Here is an 18,841-nt window from a genome sequence, read left to right on the forward strand (position 1 = left end):
TTCAATATCATTGTGTTCTCTGTGATCAATCAGATTTTTAGAAAGGCAACTTTGCTGGGACTGAAACTCAAGGAGAGCAAAAATAAAACTGGGATTAAATGACACTAATGTAAGCCATATTAGAACAAAATGTAACTGGAAATGACATATAAGCATTGTTGACACTGAATCACAGCAACATATTTTATGTTTTGTCTTTACTTCTGCCTAACATGCTGACACAGCACATCCATAGCTTTCCTACAGGAACTCAGAAACTAGGGTGTGGTGGTATAGCCAAGTGTCCTGATGGAGAGTGGAGTCTTTCTACTTGGAAGTCACGCAATTCACTTCTCACCCTGGAGAGCAGACTTGGTTTCCAATCTAAACCGTTTGTAATGAAGTAATGGAAAGATTGCTGTTGTCTACACTGAGATCAGGTCTGGAGCCTAACACGGAGGCGATGGAAAAAAATTGCAGGGTAAGTGCAGAACAATGCAGGAAAAGACTAGTAATAACCAGTAGAGCAGCTGTCAAGCTACCTTTGCAAAAAATACTGTGATGCCTTTTCAGGAAACTGTGTAGACTAGTCAGGAGAGAATTGAAGGGTATGATCCAAAGTTGAGCTGTTTCAGTGGGCTTTGTATTGTATTAGTCCCTAACAGAATATACAAATAACATATTGCTTCCTGTATTTGAAGTGCCAAAAATGAGACAGTTGCAAGCATTCTGCAAACCATATGTCTGAATCAGTCTGGGACTGAAGCAGAAGGAAGGAATATGAATTTACATAATGCAACTCTCTCTGCAACATAGATATGATAACCACAATGCACAGATGTATTTTCAGTAACAGGAACTACATTTGACTTTCTGGTTAAAACAAACATTTTTCAAAATGCTCTTTCTTTACCCTGTTGTGTACCCGCACACGAAAAGGTGAACCCCGTGTTTATGTACTGCTTTCTTTCTGAATGATAGAACAGCCTTCCTGCTCAGACCTCTTCTTGAAAATGTATGATTAAATTTGTATGATCTTTGGATGTGGGCTTATATTGACTTCACAATAGTTAAACAATTTACACGTGACTATTAATTCTTAGGTGAAGAAAAGATCTCAGAGAAGCAGAGCTTTGCTTTTTATCCCGAGGACTTTAAAATAGTGCAGATTTAGCAGCACCCCAGGTCCTTTTTCAAGGGTCAGTTTTCCAGCCACTCTGCCCCCAGCCTGTAGCACTGCATGGGGTTGTGGTGACCCAAGTGCAGTACCTGTCCCTTGCTTTTCTTGAACCTCATAGAATTGGCCTCAGCCTATTGATCAAGCCCATCCAGATCCCCCTGCAGAACCTTCCCACCCTCAAACAGACCAAAATTCCTACTCAGCTGTGTGCCATCTTCAGACTGACTGAATGGGCACTCAATCACCTCATCCAGAGTATTGATAAGGATATTAAACAATGCTGGCCCCAGCACTGAGCCTTGGGGAACACCACTAGTGATAGCTGCCAGCTGGATGTAACTCCATTTGCCACCTCTCTCTGGGACCAGAGTTTTCTACCCAGCAAAGTTTACCCATCTAAAACATGAGCAGCCAGTTTCTCCAGGAGAATGCTGTGGGAGATGGTGGCAAGGGCTTTATTGAAATAAAGATATACACATACACAGCCCACCCCTCATCCACTAGGTGGGTCATGTTGTCACAGAAGGAGATGACGTTCATAATGTAGGACCTGCCTTTCCTAAACCCATGTCTGCACAGCTGCCCTCAGGAAGGTATTCTTGAGAGTGGCTGCCCAGGAGCAGATGGCAGTGCATCTCATGGAGATGCCCATTTCATATGTTGCCATCAACATTATCTCTAGCACCACTGAATTAGTAGGTGTTACAGCTTGAAGCTTGGTTCATTTGTAGGGAAGTCTTCCCACCATGAAACTGTAGATAGTACAGAACCTATTCTTCCTCTATTCTCTCTTTATGAGATCTAGTGCTCCTAAGCTGGGTACCTGAAATCTTAATCCTATGTCTTTGTCTAGACAGGCCAGACGGATTTCTGATTTTAAGAGGAAATTAAGTGAAAATATGCCCATCGTTGCTGGATATTGGCTGCAAAGTTTCATATCTTGTCTCTTTGTTGCATATTCTAGGGAACTGTGAAAGTCTGCATAGTGGACCTTTTTATTAAAAAAAAGGAGGGAAAAAGAAGTCAAAATAATTAAAATGAGAAAATAATGAATAAAAAAAAAATAAGCTGGTGAGTGATATCTAGGTTAGTAGAGAAATGCTTCTTTGAGAAAGTAGCCAAATTACTAACAATGAAAAGGTAGAAAGAAAAACTTTTGGTAGTATGAAAAATTTGTGAGTGAGTAGGAGGTCAGGACTACAGTGACTTGTAATTCAGCTCAGCTTGTATTAAACCTGGATATGAACTTCTGAACTAGGCTTTCCACAGCCTTTCTAGTTTGGGTTATTGGCTAAGAAATTATTAATAATGAAATATATCAGTTTCTTTCTGAGTTATATGTGATATTGATGACTCAGACGTATTGCTCAGATTTGAAAAGCTTGCTGCTCTCAGTTATCTTGGATAGTTCTTCATAAATATATACTTCTGTTTGTAATTCATGTTTTTCTATGTATGTATTGTTTCAGGGTTTAAAAAGTATAATTTTCTTGTTTAGAGTCCTTTAAACATGTTTTTTTCTCTGTTAAATTATAAATAGGATAAAATTAAATTTCAGTAAAAAGGTAAGGTTTTTGACACAAAAATATTGTTTAATTCTGCATGAAGTCTGTTTTATTCTTTGTCTTATTTTTGGTAGGCAAGTACACTAGCACTCAACTATTGCTTTTGGCTGTCCTGGAGGAGAAAAAAAATTGGGCACATACTGGAGTTTTAGAACATAATCCATGTGTAGTAAATAAAGCTTTTGTGTTATTTCCAGCAAAAAATGAAATCTTGCTTTTTTTACTAGGTACTTTTCCCAGGCACATAGAACGTAAACTGAATAGGCCACAAAAGTTCAGTGGCACAGAACTCCATAAAGGTGTTATAATGACCCTAAAATCCTACTTATACACCAGTTGTTTCATACAATATTTGTAAACCACACAAATGTTACTATACACGCTTGCACTCACATCATCACGGGCTATGATCTTGTCTCATAAATTAAGGTTGGGTCTTGTCAGTTCTCGGATACAAGGCCTCCAAGGAAAACCCAGATGGTGCAGGCATTGATAGCAATTCAGTGGGAAGACCACCTACTGTGTTAGTACTCATTTTTCTTCTGGATTGAGAGCATTGTGTTTGGAAGGATGTTGCTGGGGTTTTTTTCTGAGGTTAAAAATTAAGAACCTGACCAAAATTAAGTAAAGTGTCATCATAATAATCCTATAGCATCTTGCATGAGAGTACAGAAGTGGTTCAAATATTGCCAGCTGAAATCAGAAAAGTATTAGAGTTAAGGGAAAATATTTTTTTCCCTTTTTTTCAGTCTCTTCTCATTCAGCATCTATCCACCCCCTCTGTGAAACAGTCACTGATAACTTACAAAACTAAAAGCAATTTTTATATTCATCAGCATTTCCTGTCAGCTTTTGTAAAACATTCAAAACTCAAAAAAGAATGACTGCAAAAGAAACTGGGAATTTCCTCAGCTGGGAATTTGTAATTTGGTCTTTATCTTATTTTTTCCTTCTGTGGCATAGAACAAATAAAATGTTAAAATGTAATCTGCTTTGCATTATTTCATTGACAGATGTCATCATGTCCCGTGTGCCCATTACCCTCTCTGGGCTAGATCCCTGGTTGCACCACAGGTTTTTGATGGAGCAGGAGGGGGAGCAGGCAATAAACAGTGCTGCCTGAAAACCTTGGGACAGGGGCGGTGTGGCAAGTGGAGCACTCTTTGCTATGCATTGTCTCAGTAGTGTCTATACTCTCCTCGTTGCTTCCCCAAGTGCTGAATTACTATTGCAATGCACCACAACAAATCTCGTTTAAGAGAGATTTTTGTCATGTTCCCTCTAATATGCTTTATAAAAAATAAAATTATTCCCCAAACTCAGACATTTATCATGAGAGTCTCAAACACAAAACTGGATGAGAAGCAGATATAGCAGAAATAAATTGTAATAATTCCAGACAGGCTATATAGATATAGCCTTCCTCACAGCTAAAATATGAATAATATAGTTGTGATCATCGAATGCAGGTTGAGAAGATTATAATTGTTTAGCACCTAGAGTTTTAACATGGAAAGAGATTTTTCAAAGCCTAGAAGCTCTCACAGCATTAGAAGGAAAAAATCTTCGTAAGTGACTATTGGGTAAGATATTCATGGCTATATGTAAGGGATCATTTTTCACAGAGGATGTGAAAGGCACATTTGCCTTTTACTCTTGGAGCCCAGTTGCTGTCAGCGTGCCAGGTCAGAGAGTGTCTAGTGGAGGAGAACTTCACATACACTGCAAATACCCAGTCCACAGTGCAGTCATTGAACTCGACGTTGATTCTTCATAAACACAAAATAGTTCTCAAGTCAAATAACATTTTAAGGGAAAGTCACAAGGAAGTTACATGTCCTGAAGACATCAGCAAGAAATCACAACCAAGTAGGGAATAACTAGATAGACTGATAATGTGAAAGTCTCTATGCATCCTAAGGTTTCACATTGACTGGAGTAGATGAAAGAGGAAAAAGAGAATAATTAGTGAATTTTGCTTATAGTTTCTAAGAGAGCTTATGAAAATATATTTTGATCTTTTGCAGTTATGAAAACTTTGTTGCTTGGAACTTTACTTGTAGGATGGTATAATCCCTAAGTTACAAGAATTCATGTTGGTCAAAACTAACTCAGGCTCCTAGAAACTAAAACAGATAACCTCAGGCTCCTGGAAACTAAAATAGAAAACCTCATTTATTTTGCTAATGTTTCTATTTTGGTAACTGTTGTGACAGGGATGACAAGAATATTCTTAGTGTAAACACTACTAACAACACTAAACTTGAATAATTGAACTCTATTTTCACTATATTCCCTCTGAAAATATATCAATGTAAATACAGATCCAGCCTTGACCCAAGGTCTGCTTTTGGTGCAGACAAGAGAGTGGGGTGAGTTTAGGGATAATCCTATATTTCTGCTCACCAGGAAGAACATTTGCCCCAGCCACTGGGCTCAGGTGTAAGATACTGTCTATCTTTCACTGTAACCTTGTAGGAAGCCAGAGGTACTTTAGGGAAACAACTCAGGTGAAGGAATGGAGCAGCATGACAAAGCAGCAAGATGAAGGAATGAAGCATTTAGGGAAAGAAAGCCTTGTGTTAGGGAAGGAAAAGGGGCTTTGATGCTGCTGCAAGATTTTGCTTCCTCATCACCAGAATTCAATACTTTGATATTCCTTGTCATCTTGTTTCTTATTTTGAATTAAATACAATATTAAAAACTACATTTTTAAAATTTGAAATCAAGACAAGAAGACCTTTCACAGACTCTCAGAAATTTTTTTTTTTTTAAAAGATTTGTGGGGCATGTTCAACATTTCCTAACTACAGAATTTATTATGAAACACGAAGAGATAACTTGAATTCTTTGGGCATTTCTAATTATAAAGGCTTTTCTTGTATGTTAATCTACTATTTTAGCAGGAGAAAATTTAAGCATGTAAGGTGGGCTCATTAAAGTGTAAATCGGGATTTTGTAGTGTTGGGAGTCATTCTTGTTTATTGCAGAGGCTGGGAATTCTGAATGAGTCTGGGACTGCAGAAGGTAGAAAGACCATCTTGCATGCCCAGCAAACCCATGGTGTCCTGATGATCTGGCTTCTCTTCCTACCTCTGCTTCCTGGCAGGTGGCTCCAGGTAACTTTTAAAACTCCAACAGTGTGCCATTGCTTTCTGGGTGTCTGATGGCAGAAGCTGTGGAGGACCAAGATCCAGAACTGCTCAACTCTCACAATTGCAGCTAAACTGAATGGGGAACTGTATAGAATACAGTAAAAGGTATAGAATATTTGCTGTGATAGATTTAAAAAAAAAATCACTCCTATGTTTGTGAAATTTGTCTGTCAGCTCTAGCTATGTCTGTATTTCTGTTTGTTCAGAGTAAGAATATGGATGGCAATTTCCCCTAAATGTATACGGGTATTATCATACTTTGTAGTTGATGGAAGTACTATAAAAATTAATGTCATTGTGAAATCTGGGAGAATCAATGTTATTTCTTTCTTCAGAGTAAGACAGAGCTGTGTACCACAATGTGACATCCTTTCACACCTTGAACTGGACAGATAAAATGGAATATTCACTACATGCTCACTAAGAACATCTCCATTGAAATACCTAGTGCATGTCAGTAATTTTTATTATTATATGTGTAACAAGACTGAATTAACATTGCCCAGGGAGCAATATTAAAAGTTGTGGATTTTGACTGTTTTGCTATAAACCTCATTGTGCTTTCACTGTAGTATTTAAGTGCTTGTAAGTAATATGCTGACTAGGATGTTTCAATTAAAAAAAATTGTCTTGATACCAAGCTGTATTTATATTTCTTAGAAGCTGAATCTAACTGAAATAAACTTTGTTTCTTCTACATTGCATCTTTTCCCATTTTCAATGTTGAGTTTTCTTTTATACTTCAGCTTTGTTGTTAAACTCTGAGGGCATTTGAAGACTGTAGAAGGCAGTGTCCAAATGAGGAGTTCTTATTCCATAATACTAGTAAATTGGGAGTAATCCATTTATAATCACACCTGCAGTCTGCTAAGCTGCAATATACAGCTTAAAACAAAGCTCTTTTAGAACTTTGAATTTTGGTTCTAGGTTAGTTAAGGCTTACTACCTCTGGGAAGTTTTAAAAACAAGACTGTCATTGCAGAGTCAGCAGAGTCATCAGGAGAGTCATCAGCAGAGGGACTGACTTATTCAAAAAGCACATTGACAGAATAGGAGCTAGGATGGATTAAACACTCTGAAGGGAGGGTTTAAGTAAACAGACTTTCCATGGTGCTCTGTTTGGTGCCCTCTTCTTGGTGAGATGCCCTCTCTGTTCTTACTAGACACAGGTCCATATGATGGCAAGACTATTCCAAGTTGATTGAAGACTCTGAATATTATCAAGTTCTGAGTGTTCAACGTGAAGACTTGTTAAAATTCCCTAAAATTCAGATAGTGACCAACACCTCTCTTTGGAAACTCTGTTTTCTTTGAGCTAGGCCTATAAAATTGTCGGTCACCTCAGAACATATAGATCAGTCTCCTTCCCCACTAGAAAAAAAAACCCTCATCTAGGTAAAACTAATATTGCTTCTACAGATTACCATGAATATTAGAGCTTGTCAGGATTTCAGTACCTTCAGCTTCCTCCATCAGCAATTCAGAAGAGTGGTTTAACAAATTCTGCCCTCCTTTGGAATATGGCCACAGCGTAAACTGCTCAGAGGCAAGTGAGTCAGATCAGGCTGAGTGCTACCTCCAAGCTAATCCCCTTTTCTCAAACCAGTGTTCCCTCCTGGCCTCTGTGGTTTCCTCTTTGCAAAAAGCACCCCTCCATATTGCAATGGTTAACTGCTTCTGAATTTGTATGCAATATGTAAGGTAGCAGATTCTCTGGCACACAGGCTATGCAATTTACAACCTTAAAAGGTAAATTATTGATAAATTTCTGGTGCTGCAAAAATAAGTAAGTGGAATTTTTACAAAGTATGATCTGGACATGATCTTTGCTTGAGTTTATTATTCTGCCTGTTTCTCCCCCAAGTTTCCCATGCCTCTAGACAGACTCAGTTTAATATCCATCCCAGATATACTGCCATCTCCAAGTTTCTGGCAGTTGCTGTTATCTGTTATGCTGATGTGCTGCACAGGAAAATTGTTCTGCATTTTTTTGGTGGAGAAATAAAAAGTTATTGGCATAGGTAGTTTGGAAGCCAGAGAAGCTTTCTTACCCAGTGAGATATTATTGTTTTTCAGAAGCATCTGAAGGGAGTCAAACCTAGTCCACACATATGTTCAATTTTACATGGTGTGCTGAGGCCAAAATTCAGGGCCAGCTGCTCCCGAGCCTCTGGCATGTGCTTTTCTTTAACCACATAGAGCTTTGCCTGTCTGTATCTGCTTGCACAGTTGTGGCTTCAGCTTCAGAGCCATATATATGTTTCTTAGCCTCTCAGTGTCTTTTTAAAAAAAAAAAAAAGAAAAGACGTCATTTGGAGTTAAGTCTAGAAAAGTGGTTTGCTGTCTTTTGGCTTATTAAACTGCAGTAGTACTAGAAAATATAATGTGACAACTACTGCCTGACTTTTGCATCTATACGGAATAGATTTTAATGTTGCTTTAAAATTTAGACAGTATAGGAAATAAAGCCTCAAACTTCATGTATTCTGGCTGCATGTAAACTGGTACTTTTTTGTCACACATGAGGACAGAGATTAAAAACAACTTTATAAAGTATTTATGAGGTTTTGATTTACCACAATTATTTTCCCTGGCTTTTAGAGTCTCTGAATAGTATCTTAATGCTAGATCATATTTTCTGACAGCAAAACACCAGATACACTGTAATGATTTGGCATTCAGCCTTTTGGAATGAAGGCCAAAACTGGTTAAATAAATCTTTTTCAATAGCAAGGAGCAATGATTGCATTGTAAACTCTGCATAAATCTGTGATATTACAGAAAGCAACTGTTTTGCAAAAAGTTGAATTGAAAAAAGCTATGGAAAAAATTTCCTTTACTGGAAAGATGTCAACATGGCATTTTGCTACCAGAGTCCTCTATACTGTTGCAAGTGAACTTTTAATAATGTGACAGAAAGTGTTTTTCCTGATTATTGTGCTTAAGATTGTGTGAGAATTCCTGACCGGACTAGTATTTCATAAAAATATTAGCTTTATTAATAACACATAAAACACATTGGGATTCCTAGTAGTCAGTTCTACACATGGTTAAGAAAAGGCAGGTGGTTTGCAAAACAGCTTGAGCTCATGCTATGCAAGATTTCTATCAGGAGGGGCAAAGCTCTGAGGTACTTTGTATTCAACTAGAGCCAGTGGTGTGAACATTCACTGATGTGCATTTACTGCTAGCCGTGTATGACTGTAGGTCTTAGAAGTGATGCAAGACATCAGGGTTGCTGTGATAAACACTCTGCAAGGGTGTAGACAGACATCATCCTCACCCAGAAGAGCTTATAGTTAAAATACAGATGTCTCAGACCTGATGGAAAGGGAAGCAGGCGTTTAAGAGAAGCAATTTATGCAAGCCACAAGCTGCCAGTGGCGGCTGTGAAAGGAGGAGTGTTCCCAGAGGCTGAGCCCCATGGTGCAAGCTGTGACTTTCAGTCCACAGGAGGGTAGGTTTGTTTATTTTCCCTTCAAACTTTCGCGCATGGAACGGCTGCATGGGAACGCAGAGCCACACACTGATGTGACCGTGCAGCCGCACGGGTCCCTCCGGCAGCTCCGTGCGTGTGTCAAGCCGGAGAAACGAGAGGGCCCCATGGTGCTCCTCAGGTCAGGGCCTGGGAGCGAAGGGGCGGGTGCCCTCTGTGACCCCCTGCTCTATCTCTTCTTGAGAAACTACCTCGGTTTGGCTTTAAAAAGGGCCGGGGCCAGCTGAACAAATGTATGGCTATTTGGCGTAACGTTTCCATGCAGTTCAGGTTAATAGTTCACTTACAGTGCAAAGACTAAACCTGTGTTCTCCACATCGTGTAGACTCCACCTCAAAAGAAATAACAATAACAATAATGATAACCATAACAATAACACTTCTTTAACTTTTACATTATTTAAAAACGTCTAGGAAAAGATTGTCAGCAGAAATAGCGAGGGAAGGATGAACAAGGATGCAGAAGAGTGTACTGATGAGCAGTTCATGGCTCATAAAGCCCTGCGAGGGCAGGTTTTAGCTCCTTGGGCTTCATGACGACCCTGTGTTTCACCATATGAAGCTGCAATTGGAGCGAGTGAAGCGGCGCCGTGCCGAGGGGCTGCGCCAGCCCGGGGCGCTGCTCCGGCCGGCGGGAGGCGGCAGAGCTCGGATCCCGGCCCGGCCCGTCCCCTGCAAGGGACGAGGCACCATCCCCGGGAGCAGGCGGCAGCTGGGAATCCCGCGCAGGGTGGTGGTTAGGGAGGGCTGCGGTGTGTACATGCATGTAGCAGAGGAGCATTGGAATATATCCAGAGCCCAAATCCTTGAGTCTTAGCAGCTGAAAGATGTCAAATGCTCTCCTTAGGCTGAAAAGTGTTTGGCACGCTCCCGGAGTGTGTCAGTACAAGACTGGCACCGTGGTGCTCCAGGGACCACGAGGAAAACCTTAGGATTACAGCTGTAACTTGGCCACTTCCTCAGTTACGCCTTCAGTTTCAAACCTCTCAAGCCATCTGAAATGGAGCGATGTCCCAGCATGATGCACTTAGCACATCTGATTGCTTAATTATTATCTGCCTTTCCACACAGCTAGAATCACAGCTTCACCTGCTCATGTGGCACCCACATGTGCTGTCCTGAACATCAGTGTGTGAGCGGCTTGGGATCACTGACACTCTGGTATCTTCTTCTCCTGACTTCGCTAAACTCCTCATTCCAACTGCAGCTTCTGCGCACTCGCCTAGGTATGGAAATGTAAATTCATTCACAAAATAACTGTGCAGCTAGCAGAACCTTTGTTAACTGCTTTGAAAGTGAAAAGTGCCTTCTAAATAGAACAGTTAAAAAGAATCTCTGTGCAATAGCTAAACATTTGCCAAGGAAACTAAATGCAGTTTTTAAATTTTAGTGTTTCTTATAAGCTTCTCATCATTTAAAGCCACATGGACTTGAATTAAACGCTATCATGATGGCTAGTAAATCAATATATGTAAAGTACTGCTCTGTAAGCACAACAACATAGGTATTCTTCCTGAACTGTGTCAGAAAATACATTTTTATTGTGAAAAAAATCCACTGCAAGTGTTTTCACTTTCATTGTGCAAAGAGTACATCCCCTGTCCTCATACTATGGAATTTTTTAAAAGTTATTAGGCATTTAATTGCATTTCCAGTGTAAAAAATATTGATCTGAAAGAGGCCTCAAGACAAAGTTGGAGACAGGAAGATATAGGCATAAAAAAGTTTTGAGAAAAGCTGCCAGTAAAGTTATGTCCAGCAAAAGAATGCAAGTAAGAAGAAAAGGGAAGTGAGAAACAGACTTTTGGTAATCAGGTGCTTGCTGTGTGTACTAATTACCTCAATTTGCTCCTGATCCAAAGCAAAGTGCGCTGAACAATACAGTGATGGCATTTGGGTTCCTTTGATGTTCTTTTTGCTCTGTTCTGGGACTTTATGAAGTATTTTTGCCACTGGGGCTGGTTTCCTCTGCCAGTCTTATCCTCTGGCAGGTTGGTACCATGGTGCCACATGAATAGCAGCATTGCTTATGTTCTTGTAGCAAAGAACATAAGCGAAGTTCTTGGGATGCAGCCTCTGGTTGATGCTGTGGCTCTGGGTTTATGCTTTAATTCAGCTCAAGGTGAGTGGGCCAGAGGGCAGATAAGTTTTTTTTCCAAGCAGCTGTTAACAGAGTTTGCAATGTGTGCTTAAGGTGCTACCTGAGCAGAGGCCAAGTGATTTAATGAACTGAGAGCTGTCTTGGGACTTTGCATCCTTTCCCATCTCTGCCACTGCTTTCCTGCTGAATCACATTTTTTGCCTAATGTCTGTTGCTTATTCTATAAAATGGCCACAGTAAGCATTGCAGAAGCCATCAGTAATGTAAATGTATTTTTTTTCTAGACAGAAAATGTGGTGTATAATAACTGGAAATGACTTTTATCTGGGATGTTTTAGAAGAGAAGGCAGGTTTTGTGTGGTCCCATAGTCTCCTCTCATCCTTGCAATATAAAGGGATGGTGTTAGTATAGTTTTTTGTTTATAATTTCTGCTTGGTTGTTTCAATCAATTCAGAACAAATGTGCATCTATGTCCTTTTGGGCAAGTTTAGAATGCTTGTTTCTTAACATTCTCTCAAAGAACTTGAAGATAATATATGAAGTGAAGTCCCTGTCATGGCAGAGGAATCTGGCAGTCAGGCAGCAATTGGTCGTAGAGCACCAAAATTAGAGGTAGGGAGTAGAAAAGAAATCTTAAGAGTCAATCTTTGAGAGAGGTTTATATATGCAGAGGAAGAAGGTGTTTAGAAAGCATTCCAAAACTTAAGGGTGCAGGTTTACACAGATACTTATTTTAGAAAAATATATTTAAAATTAGTAGATTGTGCTCTATTTTCCTATCAATAGTGTATTCAACATTTTCAAGTGATAGCATGTCAAGAACATCACAAGTGTCCGCCCACTGTCTAATTGTGCTGACTAGTAATTTCTAATCTGATAATAAGCAGTGAATTGGTTAACAGTGTTGGTACTTAAGTGAGTATGTTTTGCTTCAAGGCTGACACCCTGGCAAGATGAATGGGGGAAGTTAACTTGCTTGATGCTATTGTTTTAGCTGGTGAGGATGAAGACTCAACAAGATGAAAGTATGTTGGTTTACATTGTCAAGGCTATCTTCACAACCAGAAGCTAGAAACTTCCTTTATTATGAGAAAACAAACACATAAATTCTGGGAAATAGAATAAAACCCTCCATTAATCTGCATGAAAGACTTAAATCATTCAGATTCATGGATTTGCTACCTGTGGTAATTTTTTTCTTCTGCATTTGGAATACATATTTGTTGGGATCAGACAGCATCATTGCTTGCATCCACTGATGGTCTAAGAAATTACTAATAAAAACAGATACAGGAGACACTTTTTCTTAGAAATATAGCTTTTTGGAAATGGTGCAGAAACTGAAAGAAAGTCTAATAGAATGCTACCCTGTTCTATTGAAGTCTGTTCAGAAAAATAAATGAGGTTCTATTTTTGGCTTCTTTTGCCTCATTGAAGAGTATAGGATAACTCATTTGATCTAGCTCTGCACCAGCTTCTCAACTGTGAAACAAGAATGAGTGAGTTGTACATATTTTCTAAAATGTTGAGAAAACACAGATGAAAAAATATTATGAAATCCCTAAGCACCAGATTGGGTAACCTTTATTCATATTGAAATAATGAGAACTATTTACGGAGTAGCCTACTGTTCGCCGTGAGTAAGGGTGAGAGAATCCAGGCTGGTTTTGTCTTGGCCCAGAGAATACTTCTGAACTGCTGTTTTCCTTTGGTTTTACAGTACCATTTTCATAAGATTAAAGGGACCTGAAAATGAACGAAATTGCAGGTTAGTGAATGATACTGCATGTTTGAAGGCATCCACACTCTGACAGTCTTTGACTAGATCTTCAATTGCCAGTATCTCAGTTGTAATATCACTGCTGGGATTTTCACAAAAACAGCATATAATGTCAACTCTGTACTTAAACTGTAACCAACAAACCCTGGGGAGCTATCAAGTTATCAGTCTTTAGTACTGAAAGCATAACACCGGTTTTAAGTATAGCTACTCAAAATGGGTCAAGTTACAGCTGGGTTGTGTTTTAGTGAACTAAAATTAATAAGGTGTTTCTAGCCAAGCAGAAAAATTCATGAGTGTAGATATTTGTAATCAAGTTCCTGATTCTATAAGTTAATTTTTATTTAACCCTGTGAAAATTAGGTGTACACACACATCCATACACGCAAACCACCTGTGAACTGAAGTTCTCAGTACTTTGTTGCCCATAACCTCAAGCTGGAACAGAAACACTAGCACCTCAGCATTCAAAACTGGATCAGGTGCTCAGGTCTAAGATGTTCGGGTTTGAACTTTGCGTACTTAGAAGTAGATTATGCATATTCTGATCTGAATTTAAATAAGTGGTAATTGATAGGAAATAAGACAAAATCTTTCTTTTCAAAACTGAAATATTTGTATATCAGATGCATCCATGAATGTTCTTCTCTGTAAAGGAAAAAATATTTAGAGATCATGATGCAAGACCTAAATGTGAGCAAGTGTCCTAGTTTGAGACAAATTTGGAGGAATGTCCAAAATGAACATACTCTGATAGAAGACAGGTTACAGCTGCCCCTCCCCCACCAGGTTCAGGGAAAAAAAAAATTCCTTGGAGGAAAGTGAAAGGGAAAAAAACCCTATTTATTTAACAAACACAGTGCACACAGGCATGGGGAAAAAAACCAAAAGAATAATGCTAAATAATAAAACCTCTCTCTGTGGAGAGAAACCTGGGAAGATTTTAGAGTCCTTTCTCTGGATGTGGTCTCTCTCTCTCTCTCCTCTTTGGAGCTCGGTTTTTGGCCTAGGCCCCTCCAGGCTGGAGATGTAAGGTCTCCCAGGTATGTTCTGGTGTTGCCAAACAGTTCTAGAAGAGCAGAAGGAAAAAACTGAAGTCCCAGGAAAAAGAAGTTTACCTCTGTCTCTCTCCGGAGAAACAGAGCTGAAAGCTGGCTGAAAAGCAGCAAAGGGTGCTTCCTCCACTCTTGCTGCCACAGAAGCATGCAGAGGAGATAGACTGATCTTGGAGCACAAACTGCTTTGAAAAGTTTGTCTGGCTTTTTTTTTAATTTCTTTTTCAGTTTTAAAGACACAGAAAGGCACAGGAATCATGTCTGGACATAGAGTGGCAATAGGGGATGCACATCATAAAGTCACCCCAAGACAGCAAATCACTTCTGAAGCAGCAGTGGAGGAAACATCTTTGGTGGCCTGAGAAAAACAATTAATCATCGTCCTATGTGCTCTTTAATTAAACATGTAAAGACCAATTTGCTTTTCAGATCTGCTAGAAAATTGAGAATTTGAAGGCTCATAAAAGCCTTCATGTTTCACATTTGCAGTAACTATTTTTCTGTGATTCTGTAAAGATCATGTCTCTATTTTCTCTCCAGTTCCCCAGTAAATCTCCAAGAGATAGTATCAGTATGGCCCCTAGTGATTAGTCTTTTTTGTCAAAGTACCTAAAATATAACCAGGCTGTTAATTCTGAATGAATCCAATCCCAGTTCACTATTGCTTTTGAAAGAACTAAATTCTGTTCTTCAGCCTATTTAGCAAGGTTGTCACCTATATGAACTCTTTGACACATGCTTCAGTTAAAGACTCAGACAACAAACACTAAGCTTGCTTTTTGTGCCATTCACTGAAAATTCAAAAAATCCACAGATGCCTAGATGAATTAACATGCTACTAACACAACCTTTAAAAAAACCAAAGATGGTATTAATCAATTTTTTTCCTAATTTGAGATTTTTCATACAGAAGGAAAGGAAATAAAATATCCTTAATACTACTGGCTTTATGTATGCGTATATAATATTTAACTTCAAAATTAAGAAGTTCAGAATTTCTGAAGTCGAAGAGAGACACAATTGCCCTTTCCAATTGTACTTTCTAAAATGTAAATAGCAAAGGAACACTAGATACAGTTTTAGGATCGTTCTGCTCTTAGTCTTATGAGATATCCCTTAAGTGGTTTTGTTTTTTAATCAGAGATACTTATACGCTTTTCTTAGCATACTTTCCTGGACATCACATAATCTTGTGCATATGTACGTAATATCTGTCTATATTAGAAAACTGTTATTTCAGTTCTCCTGATGGGAAATTGAGGCACAGAGAGACTAAGGGACTTTTTGCAGATCTTAGAGGACATGAGTTAGAGCAGGCTAAAAGATTTACAGTTTATGGTTTACTTCTAAAGCACTCCATAGCTTTCCTTTGGATAAATCAGTGCCAGCAATGAATTAAACTGCTAAATGTTTATTTGAAAATCAAACCAAACATTATCGATTTAATTTGGTGAGTAAAAGAAACCCCAACAACCCAGAGTATTTCTGGAATGAACTTTATTTTGATGTGTATTTGTGGAAAGGAAGAGCAAGATTGTTATTTTTTTCCCATCAGAAACATCTGTGTACTTTGCCAATATCTGCCTTGGCAGTACTTTACTAGTAATGTATATATTTTGCCTTTTAGAAAACCATTTTCCCAAGGCTGTGAAAAACTATGAGCAAAATTATGTATCAGGAAACACTTAAACATGAAAATATGAAATATAATTCAGATTTGATAAATTCAGTGTGAAAAGACACACTACTTAGCAATTCTTAGCAGACATCTTTAGCCTAAAAATATTCTATTGGTTGAGGGGAAAAAAGGAAGGCAGAAATAAAAATTCACACAACTAAAAACAAGAGTAATAGCAGTGAATTTAAAACTGACTCTAGGGAAATATGGACAATTGATACAGGAAGCTGAAAATATCTTTGAAAAACTCTGTAGAGGGCGGAGGGAAATAAGAAACAATACATTAAGTATGTAAAGAAAAAGTGAGATCGTAGTAATGGTTTAAATCCTGTTCTCAGCAAGGATAGTAAAAACATGGTTCACAATGTGCAGAAGGCAGATGTGTTCATTCATATCTGTTTTGTCAGAAAAGACAGAAAGATCTATTTCAACCTTAGAGCTAATGAAAAGTATTTTATATCCCATCAGAAGCTAGAAATAATGCTGAGCAATTTTTTTTTTTCAAATGGGCAGGATCATACAATAGATTTGATGCAAGCTAAGGTAGTTTATTTCAGTGTACTAATATTTTTTTAATCACAAAATGCTGGGGAAATTGCAGAAAACTTAATTAATGCCAAGATTTTAAATTAAAAATCTGTTAAAAATTATACAAAAGACTTACTAAAGTGGAGGTAGAAAAGAAATATGTATAGATGAGGTATAGTCATGGAAGGAAAATATTTCTAGCATGGTCCTGTGAAGATCTATTCTTTCTCCAATGCCATGCAGTATCTTTAGCAAAGTCTGGAAAATTTGAGATTATCAATAGAAAAACTTACAAGTGACAAAATAATTTGGTGAACAGTTAATGATGAGGAAAGAAGAATGAGCAAATGTGGTGTGATCATTATGATCAATTCATTAAAACACAATACTTTTGTGTGGTCAAAACTGAGGCCAAAGGAAAAACAATTTACATAGCAACTATTATTGGGAAACTGGGTCCTCCAGAACAGAATTAAATAATAATTTGAAGGTAAGCTACAAGAACGAAACTATGATTAAAAGGTAAGATGCAATCCTTTCATGTCTAACCAATGGAATATGGATGGAGATGGTGATACTCCATCTGTGTATGTCATTAGTGAAAACATTCCTGGAATACTCTGTCCAGTTCTTGCATTTATGCTTTGTCAAGGACCTTTACAAACTGGAAGGGGCTCAGAAGAAAACTGCAAAAAAGCTATGAGGTCTGGGAAATGTGCTTCATCCTGAGACACTAAAGAAGCCCAGTTTACTCTGGGCTAGAAGGAGACTTAGTAAAGCCGTTCATGGAAATGATGTTCTTGACCAGTTCTATTACGAATAAAGTCTAATAAGGTATTTTAAATTAATTTTTAATTTTTTACTTATTGTTGTAACTTGATCATAATCCAGTTAATGATACAGATGGAACTACTGGAAATTTAATTTTGACAATTCTGAGCTGGAAACAGAACACAAATATGAAGTGATAGTAACTAAAGTTTGGAATATTGGAAATATTGGAAATTCTTACATAGCAATGTGCTGAATTTTCCATCTGTTGCAGTTCTTTAACTGAGCTGTAACATATCTCCCAGAAAGACACCCAGTGTAGAACAGATAGTATGGCTGATGCAGAAATTTCTGTGTCTTGGCCTATAGTTTGTATGACAGGTCAAGTTAGAAGACCAAAATGTATCTCATAGGTATAAAATCAGCCAGGAAAAAGTAACTAGGGTGTACATGGTGGTGAAAAAGAAAACGCTCAAGTACTATAAATGCCAGTATCACAATAAAAAATTACAATTACAATTACAATTTAATTAAAACAATTAAAAGACCTTATTTCTGATACTAAGCCTGCCTTTAACTTCCTCACTCTGTAAAATTCAAGTAATTTTTGCTAAGTACAGTACTATCTAATTTGCTTTGTAATTTCTACTGATGAGTTTGAATTAAGTTTAAAGTAAGTAAATCAAACAGAGTGACCACTGCAAAAATTACTGAATTTTATATATGGTTGTATGTACCAAGGAGGCACAGAGAATTTTTCTTCAACTATTCTAAAAAGAGTTGGAGTGCAGATGAGTCTGACAGAAAAAACCTTATACAAATGTATCACATATGTGTTTATGGTCCTCTGTCCTTCTTAACACAGGTTCTCCACAGGCACTTCAGTCTATTCCATTGTTAAATGGGTATATTAACAGCTACAATACAGCAAGGAAAAACTACAGGTATTAAGACTTTGAGGTTTGTTTTTCTTGTTTTGTTGGTTGGTGGGTTTTAGGTTTTGTTGGTTTGGTTTGGTTTTTCCCAAAGAGAAAGCATTTAGGTCTGTGACGCGAAAGCGCCTTATAGCAGCAATGGCACATGTATTCATTTAAGAAACATAAATCTTCTAGTGTCATCTAGCAATCTTTAGGAAGGCCCACAGATTCAAATATGCATTATATTTTGTGCTCCATACATAGGGGCCAAAATGCAACTATGTTGGCTCAAATCTGTATATAATGTTATCTAATGCATTGTCTTCATCTCTACTGAAACAGGCAGGCTTCTCTCTAGTGACCAAAACCGTATACGGTTTTATGCTCTGCTTCATTTTGAGAAAACGCCCCTGTTTATATTTCAAGCCCACTTATTAAAACACATATGTGCTTCTTGGACTGATTACAAAAATGACTGCTTGACAACCTTCATTACAGACACTTTATGACTTCAATGATTACATAGCATTAAAATTGAAGGCTTCTTCAAGTAGGCAGCCATTTCACAATGCTTTACCTGAGAGCTTTTACCATTTATATTGCTTGGTCTTTTCTCTGTTTCCTCTTATGCTTCTT

This window comes from Corvus cornix, chromosome 2, assembly GCF_000738735.6.
Source record: "Corvus cornix cornix isolate S_Up_H32 chromosome 2, ASM73873v5, whole genome shotgun sequence".
NCBI lineage: Eukaryota > Metazoa > Chordata > Aves > Passeriformes > Corvidae > Corvus > Corvus cornix.